The following is a 16,686-nucleotide window of genomic DNA, read 5'->3' as shown; positions in this document are numbered from 1 at the left end:
GGGAAAACCCTTTACTTGCACAGTTTGTGGTAAAGGCTGTGTTCACAGGGCTACTCTTAACACTCATACAAGGACTCACATGGGAATGCCCTTTATTTGTACAGTTTGTGATAAAGTCTTCGGTCAAATGGCTGTGCTAAAACACACGAGAACATGAGGTGCTTTAGTTGGTTGCTAAATAGTTGCACATTCTTTTGTCAGAATTCATGCTGGGGAGAAGCTATCAGGTGAACAATAAAAACACCTAAATCATTGATACTAAAGCACTAGGAATCACTTAATCTGGCAATACCAATGTACCTCAATATAATAAACAATATGTTTATACGATGTATTTGTGTATGTATGAGATCGGTCATTATAGAATTGTGCATGTACAAGATAAACCAATATGCACTTCTATAATGTCCCATTTGTTTGTGCTTACCATATTAACATTGTTTCTGGTCAATTGTTACATGTGCTACAAATGACCAAGAACATCTGCAAAGCTTGTATTAACTCATTTATAAAAGGTAAAAGGTAAGACCAACACCCAGTGATGTTCCATTCTCTGGCCATAAATATTTGGAAGGCAGTGAAATTGCATGCTTCTTATCCAACTATTGAATACAAAATGTTGATTATACACCAACCCAAATTGGTTTTGTTGCACCCATTTTTTGCAAAAATATCCTGGACTAACAAGCACAACGAAAGGTGTTAACAATGCATTGTGTCCGATATCTCTACCTATTAACATGCACACCCATGTTGACATGCACAACATATGCATGTTTATCTGTAGAAGAACCGCCTTCAGCCCAATCTGAAGCTTTTCCAACAAACAAAACAAAAGGTGTTAACAATGCATCGTGTCCAATGTTTACCTATTAACACGCTCACCCATGTTAACATGCACACTCACTGTCTGATGGTCAGGTTTAGCATACTAAAAGTGGGTTATTATCATATGGATGGAATGGAATGTTTCTCTCATTCCATTGCCTGTCTGAGATTCTTCCAAAAACAGCAACTGCCATGAGCTGAACATCCCCCGATGCATATGTTGTGCATTTCAACATGGGCGTGCATGTTAATAAGTAGAGATATTGGACACAATGCATTGTTAACACCTTACGTTTTGCTTGTTAGTCCAGGAATTTTATGCAAAAATGGGTGCAACAAATTGCAACAAAACCAAACTCAGTTGATGTTGTATCCTTAATATGTCCTGAATGACAGATAAAAAGTCGCAAAGAATCTTATGAAGGGAAAGTTTAGAAAATAGCCTAAGTATGACCCTACCAGATAGCCTATACAAGATATATATGTTTCACGAGGGACCCCTGTTTATAGGCTACGTATAATGCCTACAAAACATTGCAACTTTGATTAATAACTTGCAACTAAGTAGCCTATAGTGTCTCACAACACTCACACACATTCCCAACTTTGTAAAACCTTGCATTTATTTGCTGACCTTTTCTTTAAAATAGCCTAGAAATTGTTCCTTTCATAGGCTACATTAAGCCTATTGTTATTGTTTGTAGTAGCTAGCCTATACATTAATGCCTTAACAGTTACACAATTTAAATGGTTTTCAGTAGACTAAAGAAGTCCTGATAATTTTCCTTTGCCGCTGAAATGTAAAATAGTTCTTGCCCAGGGGACTTTTTCAGGTCATGAGGCTACTTTCCCTGTCCTCCAAAGTCACACTGGGCGGAGTTCTATGCTAATAACATAGTACACATACCTTATTGGCTCACACAGACACAGGGCATTTGTGGGCATGACCAATCAGACACGTCTTTGGGACCTCCGTTTGTTGTAAAAGGAGAGGACAGAGGTCCAAGAAGTTAGTTAATTACTCGAGCATAGACAGACATACACACAACTGAACTGAAGAGTATTCTCTGAGGCACACTGTGTTTTGTCTTGATTTGACCTAGTACAACTTGAGTAACATCTTGATTTGGACCTGCTTTTAACTTTTTTATTGGAGTTTTTATATTGCGACAGCTTTGTGCTGCGTGAGGCGTTGTTTACTGTACAGCTTAAACTAACCTCTGAATTTGAAGTAGGCCTACTATTCACGAGACAATGCAACACCAGATGGACCGAGAGTCCAGCGTCTTCATGGATTTTAACATGCCGCTTCACATGGGTGCCACACCTGCCTTCAAACTCAGCCCCGATCACCACATGATCCCCCCCCAGGGCCACAGCGCAGCAGCGTTCGCGGCCCAGGCCACATCTTGCGCGGACTCATACGCGAGCTCCGCTCGGGATTTCCTGATGAGGAACCACTGTGGCTTTGTGGGCGAGTCCCATGCAGCGGGACCAGCCAGTGACCACCAGGTCCACCAGCACCACCTCCTCAGGACCATGGCGGGCTCTCTGCAGCAGCACCACCACGCTGGCACAGACACCCAGGACCACAGGCACCTCATGTATCCTGGTCACCACAAGCAGGCGCTTGGAGGCAGGCTCGCCGGAGTGGGAGAACAGTTCCACCATGGAGCGAGAGGCGACCCTTATTGCCAGTACGGCGTGACCAACATGGGGACGGGCATGACCCACCACCACCCCGAGACCTTCTTCCGCTACACGCGGCAACAGTGCATCAAACAGGAGATGGTCTGCAAGTGGATCGACCCGGAGCAGAGCGACCGGCGGATCTGCGGCCAGACCTTCGGCACCATGCACGAGCTGGTCACGCACGTCTCGGTGGAGCACGTGGGGGGTCCGGAGCAGAGCAGACATGTGTGCAGCTGGGAGGAATGCCCGCGTGAAACCACGCCCTTCAAGGCCAAATACAAGCTGGTCAACCACATCCGCACGCACACCGGGGAGAAGCCGTTCGCATGCCCGTTCCCCGGCTGCTGCAAAGTGTTCGCCCGCTCGGAGAACCTCAAGATACACAAGCGAACGCATACAGGTGAGCACAGTTCTGATGCAGCCTCATTGTTTAATGCAGTGTATTTTGGATGCATATTTGGTCATTCATATAAATGTTGAGTTTGCCATGTGATTCTAATTTTCTGTGTTTCTGTCTCAGGGGAAAACCGTTTGTGTGTGACTACTTGGGCTGTGAGAGACGTTTCGCCAACACCAGTGACCGCAAGAAACACATGCACGTTCATTCGTCTGAAAAGCCCTATGTGTGCAAGATGTGTGACAATTCCTACACCCATCCCAGCTCCCTGCGAAAACACATGAAGGTAAACAACCATTTTTTTGTGCTATTTTACGCACAAGTTTGGTCATTTCTAACAGCTTGTTCCATGACACAACTTAGACTTAACAGGACTGATGTATTGAACAGGGCTCCACTGCTGAACCTCAGTGTTCATTTAACTCTGATTGTGTGCAAATAAACTGATCTGACTTCTTTCACATAGGTTCACGACTCCACCTCCTCAAGGTCAATCTCCGATGCTTCTCCAGGGGCCAGCAGTGGTTACGATTCTTCCACTCCCACGGTGTCCCCGGGTTCGGACACGCATGGCGAAATGTCACCAGATTCTGTGGTGCTCAGGAGTTTTCACGGAGCCAACTTCAGTGAATGGTACGTCTGAAACGACACCAGCGATGGGAAGGACAGAGCAAGTGATTCTCGGAACCCAGAGACAATTAGGAGTCGGGACTGCTGCGCCAAATGCAGACTAAAAGCCTTATTTTATTTTTTTACACTGGAGAGGCAGGCTTCTTCAGCCAAACGGATGCTTCACACGGTGTTTATAGCAATTATTTCCAATAAGCCATGTAAAAAAATTATATATATATAAAGTTCTATTGTCGGTATTATTGGATATAGTAAAAATTCTGGCTATGCATGTTGTGACAGCATTGTTATAATTGTTTTATTGTGATTCATATGATGTTTTTTTGTAACTGTATTATGATTCACAGTGTAAATAAAAGGAATTCACCCAATTCATCTGTTCTCGTTTGCTTCTCTTGCATTTGCTGGAATGTTCTATTGATTGGGTTTGTTTTATCACACCAAATATATTTAGTTTGAAAGGAGAAATAGGCCAAGTTATCCTACAACCTGAAATCATCAAAACAAACACACACCATGAGTCATCACACAGGGAAGTTGTACAGTTGTACAAACGGTTTAGTTTGTACAAATTTGGTGGTAAAGACTTCAGTAGGATATGTTTCACGAGGGACCCCTGTTTATAGGCTACGTATAATGCCTACAAAACATTGCAACTTTGATTAATAACTTGCAACTAAGTAGCCTATAGTGTCTCACAACACTCACACACATTCCCAACTTTGTAAAACCTTGCATTTATTTGCTGACCTTTTCTTTAAAATAGCCTAGAAATTGTTCCTTTCATAGGCTACATTAAGCCTATTGTTATTGTTTGTAGTAGCTAGCCTATACATTAATGCCTTAACAGTTACACAATTTAAATGGTTTTCAGTAGACTAAAGAAGTCCTGATAATTTTCCTTTGCCGCTGAAATGTAAAATAGTTCTTGCCCAGGGGACTTTTTCAGGTCATGAGGCTACTTTCCCTGTCCTCCAAAGTCACACTGGGCGGAGTTCTATGCTAATAACATAGTACACATACCTTATTGGCTCACACAGACACAGGGCATTTGTGGGCATGACCAATCAGACACGTCTTTGGGACCTCCGTTTGTTGTAAAAGGAGAGGACAGAGGTCCAAGAAGTTAGTTAATTACTCGAGCATAGACAGACATACACACAACTGAACTGAAGAGTATTCTCTGAGGCACACTGTGTTTTGTCTTGATTTGACCTAGTACAACTTGAGTAACATCTTGATTTGGACCTGCTTTTAACTTTTTTATTGGAGTTTTTATATTGCGACAGCTTTGTGCTGCGTGAGGCGTTGTTTACTGTACAGCTTAAACTAACCTCTGAATTTGAAGTAGGCCTACTATTCACGAGACAATGCAACACCAGATGGACCGAGAGTCCAGCGTCTTCATGGATTTTAACATGCCGCTTCACATGGGTGCCACACCTGCCTTCAAACTCAGCCCCGATCACCACATGATCCCCCCCCAGGGCCACAGCGCAGCAGCGTTCGCGGCCCAGGCCACATCTTGCGCGGACTCATACGCGAGCTCCGCTCGGGATTTCCTGATGAGGAACCACTGTGGCTTTGTGGGCGAGTCCCATGCAGCGGGACCAGCCAGTGACCACCAGGTCCACCAGCACCACCTCCTCAGGACCATGGCGGGCTCTCTGCAGCAGCACCACCACGCTGGCACAGACACCCAGGACCACAGGCACCTCATGTATCCTGGTCACCACAAGCAGGCGCTTGGAGGCAGGCTCGCCGGAGTGGGAGAACAGTTCCACCATGGAGCGAGAGGCGACCCTTATTGCCAGTACGGCGTGACCAACATGGGGACGGGCATGACCCACCACCACCCCGAGACCTTCTTCCGCTACACGCGGCAACAGTGCATCAAACAGGAGATGGTCTGCAAGTGGATCGACCCGGAGCAGAGCGACCGGCGGATCTGCGGCCAGACCTTCGGCACCATGCACGAGCTGGTCACGCACGTCTCGGTGGAGCACGTGGGGGGTCCGGAGCAGAGCAGACATGTGTGCAGCTGGGAGGAATGCCCGCGTGAAACCACGCCCTTCAAGGCCAAATACAAGCTGGTCAACCACATCCGCACGCACACCGGGGAGAAGCCGTTCGCATGCCCGTTCCCCGGCTGCTGCAAAGTGTTCGCCCGCTCGGAGAACCTCAAGATACACAAGCGAACGCATACAGGTGAGCACAGTTCTGATGCAGCCTCATTGTTTAATGCAGTGTATTTTGGATGCATATTTGGTCATTCATATAAATGTTGAGTTTGCCATGTGATTCTAATTTTCTGTGTTTCTGTCTCAGGGGAAAACCGTTTGTGTGTGACTACTTGGGCTGTGAGAGACGTTTCGCCAACACCAGTGACCGCAAGAAACACATGCACGTTCATTCGTCTGAAAAGCCCTATGTGTGCAAGATGTGTGACAATTCCTACACCCATCCCAGCTCCCTGCGAAAACACATGAAGGTAAACAACCATTTTTTTGTGCTATTTTACGCACAAGTTTGGTCATTTCTAACAGCTTGTTCCATGACACAACTTAGACTTAACAGGACTGATGTATTGAACAGGGCTCCACTGCTGAACCTCAGTGTTCATTTAACTCTGATTGTGTGCAAATAAACTGATCTGACTTCTTTCACATAGGTTCACGACTCCACCTCCTCAAGGTCAATCTCCGATGCTTCTCCAGGGGCCAGCAGTGGTTACGATTCTTCCACTCCCACGGTGTCCCCGGGTTCGGACACGCATGGCGAAATGTCACCAGATTCTGTGGTGCTCAGGAGTTTTCACGGAGCCAACTTCAGTGAATGGTACGTCTGAAACGACACCAGCGATGGGAAGGACAGAGCAAGTGATTCTCGGAACCCAGAGACAATTAGGAGTCGGGACTGCTGCGCCAAATGCAGACTAAAAGCCTTATTTTATTTTTTTACACTGGAGAGGCAGGCTTCTTCAGCCAAACGGATGCTTCACGCGGTGTTTATAGCAATTATTTCCAATAAGCCATGTAAAAAAATTATATATATATAAAGTTCTATTGTCGGTATTATTGGATATAGTAAAAATTCTGGCTATGCATGTTGTGACAGCATTGTTATAATTGTTTTATTGTGATTCATATGATGTTTTTTTGTAACTGTATTATGATTCACAGTGTAAATAAAAGGAATTCACCCAATTCATCTGTTCTCGTTTGCTTCTCTTGCATTTGCTGGAATGTTCTATTGATTGGGTTTGTTTTATCACACCAAATATATTTAGTTTGAAAGGAGAAATAGGCCAAGTTATCCTACAACCTGAAATCATCAAAACAAACACACACCATGAGTCATCACACAGGGAAGTTGTACAGTTGTACAAACGGTTTAGTTTGTACAAATTTGGTGGTAAAGACTTCAGTAGGATGGCTGGTCTGAAAAGACACATGATGATTTGTACAGGGGAAACGCCATTTGTTTGTTTAGTCTGTGCCAAAGGCTTTGTTCAATTGGGTCACCTAAATACTCATGAGGACTCATACTGGGGGAAAACCCTTTACTTGCACAGTTTGTGGTAAAGGCTGTGTTCACAGGGCTACTCTTAACACTCATACAAGGACTCATATGGGAATGCCCTTTATTTGTACAGTTTGTTGTGATAAAGTCTTTGGTCAAATGGCTGTGCTAAAAACACACGAGAACATGAGGTGCTTTAGTTGGTTGCTAAATAGTTGCACATTCTTTTGTCAGAATTCATGCTGGGGAGAAGCTATCAGGTGAACAATAAAAACACCTAAATCATTGATACTAAAGCACTAGGAATCACTTAATCTGGCAATACCAATGTACCTCAATATAATAAACAATATGTTTATACAATGTATTTGTGTATGTATGAGATCGGTCATTATAGAATTGTGCATGTACAAGATAAACCAATATGCACTTCTAGAATGTCCCATTTGTTTGTGCTTACCATATTAACATTGTTTCTGGTCAATTGTTACATGTGCTACAAATGACCAAGAACATCTGCAAAGCTTGTATTACCTCATTTATAAAAGGTAAAAGGTAAGACCAACACCCAGTGATGTTCCATTCTCTGGCCATAAATATTTGGAAGGCAGTGAAATTGCATGCTTCTTATCCAACTATTGAATACAAAATGTTGATTATACACCAACCCAAATTGGTTTTGTTGCACCCATTTTTTGCAAAAATATCCTGGACTAACAAGCACAACGAAAGGTGTTAACAATGCATTGTGTCCGATATCTCTACCTATTAACATGCACACCCATGTTGACATGCACAACATATGCATGTTTATCTGTAGAAGAACCGCCTTCAGCCCAATCTGAAGCTTTCCCAACAAACAAAACAAAAGGTGTTAACAATGCATTGTGTCCAATGTTTACCTATTAACACGCTCACCCATGTTAACATGCACACTCACTGTCTGATGGTCAGGTTTAGCATACTAAAAGTGGGTTATTATCATATGGATGGAATGGAATGTTTCTCTCATTCCATTGCCTGTCTGAGATTCTTCCAAAACCAGCAACTGCCATGAGCTGAACATCCCCCGATGCATATGTTGTGCATTTCAACATGGGCGTGCATGTTAATAAGTAGAGATATTGGACACAATGCATTGTTAACACCTTACGTTTTGCTTGTTAGTCCAGGAATTTTATGCAAAAATGGGTGCAACAAATTGCAACAAAACCAAACTCAGTTGATGTTGTATCCTTAATATGTCCTGAATGACAGATAAAAAGTCGCAAAGAATCTTATGAAGGGAAAGTTTAGAAAATAGCCTAAGTATGACCCTACCAGATAGCCTATACAAGATATATATGTTTCACGAGGGACCCCTGTTTATAGGCTACGTATAATGCCTACAAAACATTGCAACTTTGATTAATAACTTGCAACTAAGTAGCCTATAGTGTCTCACAACACTCACACACATTCCCAACTTTGTAAAACCTTGCATTTATTTGCTGACCTTTTCTTTAAAATAGCCTAGAAATTGTTCCTTTCATAGGCTATATTAAGCCTATTGTTATTGTTTGTAGTAGCTAGCCTATACATTAATGCCTTAACAGTTACACAACTTAAATGGTTTTCAGTAGACTAAAGAATTCCTGATAATTTTCCTTTGCCGCTGAAATGTAAAATAGTTCTTGCCCAGGGGACTTTTTCAGGCCATGAGGCTACTTTCCCTGTCCTCCAAAGTCACACTGGGCGGAGTTCTATGCTAATAACATAGTGCACATACCTTATTGGCTCACACAGACACAGGGCATTTGTGGGAATGACCAATCAGACACATCTGTGGGACGCCCGTTTGTTGTAAAAGGAGAGGACAGAGGTCCAAGAAGTTAGTTAATTACTCGAGCATAGACAGACATACACACAACTGAACTGAAGAGTATTCTCTGAGGCACACTGTGTTTTGTCTTGATTTGACCTAGTACAACTTGAGTAACATCTTGATTTGGACCTGCTTTTAACTTTTTTATTGGAGTTTTTATATTGCGACAGCTTTGTGCTGCGTGAGGCGTTGTTTACTGTACAGCTTAAACTAACCTCTGAATTTGAAGTAGGCCTACTATTCACGAGACAATGCAACACCAGATGGACCGAGAGTCCAGCGTCTTCATGGATTTTAACATGCCGCTTCACATGGGTGCCACACCTGCCTTCAAACTCAGCCCCGATCACCACATGATCCCCCCCCAGGGCCACAGCGCAGCAGCGTTCGCGGCCCAGGCCACATCTTGCGCGGACTCATACGCGAGCTCCGCTCGGGATTTCCTGATGAGGAACCACTGTGGCTTTGTGGGCGAGTCCCATGCAGCGGGACCAGCCAGTGACCACCAGGTCCACCAGCACCACCTCCTCAGGACCATGGCGGGCTCTCTGCAGCAGCACCACCACGCTGGCACAGACACCCAGGACCACAGGCACCTCATGTATCCTGGTCACCACAAGCAGGCGCTTGGAGGCAGGCTCGCCGGAGTGGGAGAACAGTTCCACCATGGAGCGAGAGGCGACCCTTATTGCCAGTACGGCGTGACCAACATGGGGACGGGCATGACCCACCACCACCCCGAGACCTTCTTCCGCTACACGCGGCAACAGTGCATCAAACAGGAGATGGTCTGCAAGTGGATCGACCCGGAGCAGAGCGACCGGCGGATCTGCGGCCAGACCTTCGGCACCATGCACGAGCTGGTCACGCACGTCTCGGTGGAGCACGTGGGGGGTCCGGAGCAGAGCAGACATGTGTGCAGCTGGGAGGAATGCCCGCGTGAAACCACGCCCTTCAAGGCCAAATACAAGCTGGTCAACCACATCCGCACGCACACCGGGGAGAAGCCGTTCGCATGCCCGTTCCCCGGCTGCTGCAAAGTGTTCGCCCGCTCGGAGAACCTCAAGATACACAAGCGAACGCATACAGGTGAGCACAGTTCTGATGCAGCCTCATTGTTTAATGCAGTGTATTTTGGATGCATATTTGGTCATTCATATAAATGTTGAGTTTGCCACGTGATTCTAATTTTCTGTGTTTCTGTCTCAGGGGAAAACCGTTTGTGTGTGACTACTTGGGCTGTGAGAGACGTTTCGCCAACACCAGTGACCGCAAGAAACACATGCACGTTCATTCGTCTGAAAAGCCCTATGTGTGCAAGATGTGTGACAATTCCTACACCCATCCCAGCTCCCTGCGAAAACACATGAAGGTAAACAACCATTTTTTTGTGCTATTTTACGCACAAGTTTGGTCATTTCTAACAGCTTGTTCCATGACACAACTTAGACTTAACAGGACTGATGTATTGAACAGGGCTCCACTGCTGAACCTCAGTGTTCATTTAACTCTGATTGTGTGCAAATAAACTGATCTGACTTCTTTCACATAGGTTCACGACTCCACCTCCTCAAGGTCAATCTCCGATGCTTCTCCAGGGGCCAGCAGTGGTTACGATTCTTCCACTCCCACGGTGTCCCCGGGTTCGGACACGCATGGCGAAATGTCACCAGATTCTGTGGTGCTCAGGAGTTTTCACGGAGCCAACTTCAGTGAATGGTACGTCTGAAACGACACCAGCGATGGGAAGGACAGAGCAAGTGATTCTCGGAACCCAGAGACAATTAGGAGTCGGGACTGCTGCGCCAAATGCAGACTAAAAGCCTTATTTTATTTTTTTACACTGGAGAGGCAGGCTTCTTCAGCCAAACGTATGCTTCACGCGGTGTTTATAGCAATTATTTCCAATAAGCCATGTAAAAAAATTATATATATATAAAGTTCTATTGTCGGTATTATTGGATATAGTAAAAATTCTGGCTATGCATGTTGTGACAGCATTGTTATAATTGTTTTATTGTGATTCATATGATGTTTTTTTGTAACTGTATTATGATTCACAGTGTAAATAAAAGGAATTCACCCAATTCATCTGTTCTCGTTTGCTTCTCTTGCATTTGCTGGAATGTTCTATTGATTGGGTTTGTTTTATCACACCAAATATATTTAGTTTGAAAGGAGAAATAGGCCAAGTTATCCTACAACCTGAAATCATCAAAACAAACACACACCATGAGTCATCACACAGGGAAGTTGTACAGTTGTACAAACGGTTTAGTTTGTACAAATTTGGTGGTAAAGACTTCAGTAGGATGGCTGGTCTGAAAAGACACATGATGATTTGTACAGGGGAAATGCCATTTGTTTGTTTAGTCTGTGCCAAAGGCTTTGTTCAATTGGGTCACCTAAATACTCATGAGGACTCATACTGGGGGAAAACCCTTTACTTGCACAGTTTGTGGTAAAGGCTGTGTTCACAGGGCTACTCTTAACACTCATACAAGGACTCATATGGGAATGCCCTTTATTTGTACAGTTTGTTGTGATAAAGTCTTTGGTCAAATGGCTGTGCTAAAAACACACGAGAACATGAGGTGCTTTAGTTGGTTGCTAAATAGTTGCACATTCTTTTGTCAGAATTCATGCTGGGGAGAAGCTATCAGGTGAACAATAAAAACACCTAAATCATTGATACTAAAGCACTAGGAATCACTTAATCTGGCAATACCAATGTACCTCAATATAATAAACAATATGTTTATACAATGTATTTGTGTATGTATGAGATCGGTCATTATAGAATTGTGCATGTACAAGATAAACCAATATGCACTTCTAGAATGTCCCATTTGTTTGTGCTTACCATATTAACATTGTTTCTGGTCAATTGTTACATGTGCTACAAATGACCAAGAACATCTGCAAAGCTTGTATTACCTCATTTATAAAAGGTAAAAGGTAAGACCAACACCCAGTGATGTTCCATTCTCTGGCCATAAATATTTGGAAGGCAGTGAAATTGCATGCTTCTTATCCAACTATTGAATACAAAATGTTGATTATACACCAACCCAAATTGGTTTTGTTGCACCCATTTTTTGCAAAAATATCCTGGACTAACAAGCACAACGAAAGGTGTTAACAATGCATTGTGTCCGATATCTCTACCTATTAACATGCACACCCATGTTGACATGCACAACATATGCATGTTTATCTGTAGAAGAACCGCCTTCAGCCCAATCTGAAGCTTTCCCAACAAACAAAACAAAAGGTGTTAACAATGCATTGTGTCCAATGTTTACCTATTAACACGCTCACCCATGTTAACATGCACACTCACTGTCTGATGGTCAGGTTTAGCATACTAAAAGTGGGTTATTATCATATGGATGGAATGGAATGTTTCTCTCATTCCATTGCCTGTCTGAGATTCTTCCAAAACCAGCAACTGCCATGAGCTGAACATCCCCCGATGCATATGTTGTGCATTTCAACATGGGCGTGCATGTTAACCCTTAAGTTCTGTTCAGATTCACTACACCTTTGTTCTGTTCGGGTCATTTTGACCCGGTGGATATTTGGTTTAAAAAAAACAACACTAATATAAATTTTAACTTAACAAATCATCATGATACATTGACTTTGACTCAATACCAAACAATTCATATGGTATATTTGGTAAATGTTTGCATTTCTGCTTTGCTATATCACATTAAACACTGAAAGAGCTAGGCGTTTTTACTGATTTAGCTGAAATCCATGTAAAAAAAACGACTTCATTTAATACTGGGCAATATTGCTCATGCTTATAGGAAGGGGGGGAGGGTTCGGAATGGGGCTTCGGAAGGGGGGTGTTAGAAGTGGGGGTGACTGTGTGTCTGTGTTTTGGCATAATACTGTGTATTTCTGTGCTTCCGGGTCAAAATGACCCGAACAGCACTTAAGGTTCAAAAAATATGAGGGGGGTGTAGCATGGGTGTAGTGCAAAAATATTTTTTTTACATGTTCATCTCAGAAGAATCTTTAAGGCCAGTGAGTTTCAGGTGGAAACATTTTTAACTTCTACCTTTTTTTTCCAAATGAAAATGTAAAACGGGTCAAAATGACCCGAACAGCACTTAAGGGTTAATAAGTAGAGATATTGGACACAATGCATTGTTAACACCTTACGTTTTGCTTGTTAGTCCAGGAATTTTATGCAAAAATGGGTGCAACAAATTGCAACAAAACCAAACTCAGTTGATGTTGTATCCTTAATATGTCCTGAATGACAGATAAAAAGTCGCAAAGAATCTTATGAAGGGAAAGTTTAGAAAATAGCCTAAGTATGACCCTACCAGATAGCCTATACAAGATATATATGTTTCACGAGGGACCCCTGTTTATAGGCTACGTATAATGCCTACAAAACATTGCAACTTTGATTAATAACTTGCAACTAAGTAGCCTATAGTGTCTCACAACACTCACACACATTCCCAACTTTGTAAAACCTTGCATTTATTTGCTGACCTTTTCTTTAAAATAGCCTAGAAATTGTTCCTTTCATAGGCTATATTAAGCCTATTGTTATTGTTTGTAGTAGCTAGCCTATACATTAATGCCTTAACAGTTACACAACTTAAATGGTTTTCAGTAGACTAAAGAATTCCTGATAATTTTCCTTTGCCGCTGAAATGTAAAATAGTTCTTGCCCAGGGGACTTTTTCAGGCCATGAGGCTACTTTCCCTGTCCTCCAAAGTCACACTGGGCGGAGTTCTATGCTAATAACATAGTGCACATACCTTATTGGCTCACACAGACACAGGGCATTTGTGGGAATGACCAATCAGACACATCTGTGGGACGCCTGTTTGTTGTAAAAGGAGAGGACAGAGGTCCAAGAAGTTAGTTAATTACTCGAGCATAGACAGACATACACACAACTGAACTGAAGAGTATTCTCTGAGGCACACTGTGTTTTGTCTTGATTTGACCTAGTACAACTTGAGTAACATCTTGATTTGGACCTGCTTTTAACTTTTTTATTGGAGTTTTTATATTGCGACAGCTTTGTGCTGCGTGAGGCGTTGTTTACTGTACAGCTTAAACTAACCTCTGAATTTGAAGTAGGCCTACTATTCACGAGACAATGCAACACCAGATGGACCGAGAGTCCAGCGTCTTCATGGATTTTAACATGCCGCTTCACATGGGTGCCACACCTGCCTTCAAACTCAGCCCCGATCACCACATGATCCCCCCCCAGGGCCACAGCGCAGCAGCGTTCGCGGCCCAGGCCACATCTTGCGCGGACTCATACGCGAGCTCCGCTCGGGATTTCCTGATGAGGAACCACTGTGGCTTTGTGGGCGAGTCCCATGCAGCGGGACCAGCCAGTGACCACCAGGTCCACCAGCACCACCTCCTCAGGACCATGGCGGGCTCTCTGCAGCAGCACCACCACGCTGGCACAGACACCCAGGACCACAGGCACCTCATGTATCCTGGTCACCACAAGCAGGCGCTTGGAGGCAGGCTCGCCGGAGTGGGAGAACAGTTCCACCATGGAGCGAGAGGCGACCCTTATTGCCAGTACGGCGTGACCAACATGGGGACGGGCATGACCCACCACCACCCCGAGACCTTCTTCCGCTACACGCGGCAACAGTGCATCAAACAGGAGATGGTCTGCAAGTGGATCGACCCGGAGCAGAGCGACCGGCGGATCTGCGGCCAGACCTTCGGCACCATGCACGAGCTGGTCACGCACGTCTCGGTGGAGCACGTGGGGGGTCCGGAGCAGAGCAGACATGTGTGCAGCTGGGAGGAATGCCCGCGTGAAACCACGCCCTTCAAGGCCAAATACAAGCTGGTCAACCACATCCGCACGCACACCGGGGAGAAGCCGTTCGCATGCCCGTTCCCCGGCTGCTGCAAAGTGTTCGCCCGCTCGGAGAACCTCAAGATACACAAGCGAACGCATACAGGTGAGCACAGTTCTGATGCAGCCTCATTGTTTAATGCAGTGTATTTTGGATGCATATTTGGTCATTCATATAAATGTTGAGTTTGCCATGTGATTCTAATTTTCTGTGTTTCTGTCTCAGGGGAAAACCGTTTGTGTGTGACTACTTGGGCTGTGAGAGACGTTTCGCCAACACCAGTGACCGCAAGAAACACATGCACGTTCATTCGTCTGAAAAGCCCTATGTGTGCAAGATGTGTGACAATTCCTACACCCATCCCAGCTCCCTGCGAAAACACATGAAGGTAAACAACCATTTTTTTGTGCTATTTTACGCACAAGTTTGGTCATTTCTAACAGCTTGTTCCATGACACAACTTAGACTTAACAGGACTGATGTATTGAACAGGGCTCCACTGCTGAACCTCAGTGTTCATTTAACTCTGATTGTGTGCAAATAAACTGATCTGACTTCTTTCACATAGGTTCACGACTCCACCTCCTCAAGGTCAATCTCCGATGCTTCTCCAGGGGCCAGCAGTGGTTACGATTCTTCCACTCCCACGGTGTCCCCGGGTTCGGACACGCATGGCGAAATGTCACCAGATTCTGTGGTGCTCAGGAGTTTTCACGGAGCCAACTTCAGTGAATGGTACGTCTGAAACGACACCAGCGATGGGAAGGACAGAGCAAGTGATTCTCGGAACCCAGAGACAATTAGGAGTCGGGACTGCTGCGCCAAATGCAGACTAAAAGCCTTATTTTATTTTTTTACACTGGAGAGGCAGGCTTCTTCAGCCAAACGTATGCTTCACGCGGTGTTTATAGCAATTATTTCCAATAAGCCATGTAAAAAAATTATATATATATAAAGTTCTATTGTCGGTATTATTGGATATAGTAAAAATTCTGGCTATGCATGTTGTGACAGCATTGTTATAATTGTTTTATTGTGATTCATATGATGTTTTTTTGTAACTGTATTATGATTCACAGTGTAAATAAAAGGAATTCACCCAATTCATCTGTTCTCGTTTGCTTCTCTTGCATTTGCTGGAATGTTCTATTGATTGGGTTTGTTTTATCACACCAAATATATTTAGTTTGAAAGGAGAAATAGGCCAAGTTATCCTACAACCTGAAATCATCAAAACAAACACACACCATGAGTCATCACACAGGGAAGTTGTACAGTTGTACAAACGGTTTAGTTTGTACAAATTTGGTGGTAAAGACTTCAGTAGGATGGCTGGTCTGAAAAGACACATGATGATTTGTACAGGGGAAACGCCATTTGTTTGTTTAGTCTGTGCCAAAGGCTTTGTTCAATTGGGTCACCTAAATACTCATGAGGACTCATACTGGGGGAAAACCCTTTACTTGCACAGTTTGTGGTAAAGGCTGTGTTCACAGGGCTACTCTTAACACTCATACAAGGACTCATATGGGAATGCCCTTTATTTGTACAGTTTGTTGTGATAAAGTCTTTGGTCAAATGGCTGTGCTAAAAACACACGAGAACATGAGGTGCTTTAGTTGGTTGCTAAATAGTTGCACATTCTTTTGTCAGAATTCATGCTGGGGAGAAGCTATCAGGTGAACAATAAAAACACCTAAATCATTGATACTAAAGCACTAGGAATCACTTAATCTGGCAATACCAATGTACCTCAATATAATAAACAATATGTTTATACAATGTATTTGTGTATGTATGAGATCGGTCATTATAGAATTGTGCATGTACAAGATAAACCAATATGCACTTCTAGAATGTCCCATTTGTTTGTGCTTACCATATT

The 16,686-nt window shown here is 43.8% G+C and overlaps 4 pseudogenes across 4 annotated transcripts; all 4 read left to right on the top strand.

Annotated features, from left to right (window-relative positions):
• Positions 1–2,082: 2,082 nt before the first annotated feature.
• LOC308296089 (zinc finger protein ZIC 1-like) lies at positions 2,083–3,560 on the top strand (annotated as a pseudogene). The gene is made up of 3 exons: positions 2,083–2,920; positions 3,041–3,203; positions 3,384–3,560. The product of its transcript is annotated as a zinc finger protein ZIC 1-like (transcript).
• A 1,357-nt stretch (positions 3,561–4,917) lies between these two features.
• LOC308296080 (zinc finger protein ZIC 1-like) lies at positions 4,918–6,395 on the top strand (annotated as a pseudogene). Its single transcript has 3 exons — positions 4,918–5,755; positions 5,876–6,038; positions 6,219–6,395. The product of its transcript is annotated as a zinc finger protein ZIC 1-like (transcript).
• A 2,789-nt stretch (positions 6,396–9,184) lies between these two features.
• LOC308296071 (zinc finger protein ZIC 1-like) lies at positions 9,185–10,662 on the top strand (annotated as a pseudogene). The gene is made up of 3 exons: positions 9,185–10,022; positions 10,143–10,305; positions 10,486–10,662. The product of its transcript is annotated as a zinc finger protein ZIC 1-like (transcript).
• A 3,406-nt stretch (positions 10,663–14,068) lies between these two features.
• Positions 14,069–15,546, top strand: LOC308296060 (zinc finger protein ZIC 1-like; annotated as a pseudogene). The gene is made up of 3 exons: positions 14,069–14,906; positions 15,027–15,189; positions 15,370–15,546. The product of its transcript is annotated as a zinc finger protein ZIC 1-like (transcript).
• Positions 15,547–16,686: the final 1,140 nt, after the last annotated feature.

This window comes from Nannobrachium achirus (genome assembly GCF_963921795.1).
Source record: "Nannobrachium achirus genome assembly, chromosome: 2".
NCBI classification, from domain to species: Eukaryota; Metazoa; Chordata; class Actinopteri; order Myctophiformes; family Myctophidae; genus Nannobrachium; species Nannobrachium achirus.
The sequence above is the reverse complement of the archived record's forward strand: the minus strand, read 5'-3'. Positions and strand labels throughout refer to the sequence as shown.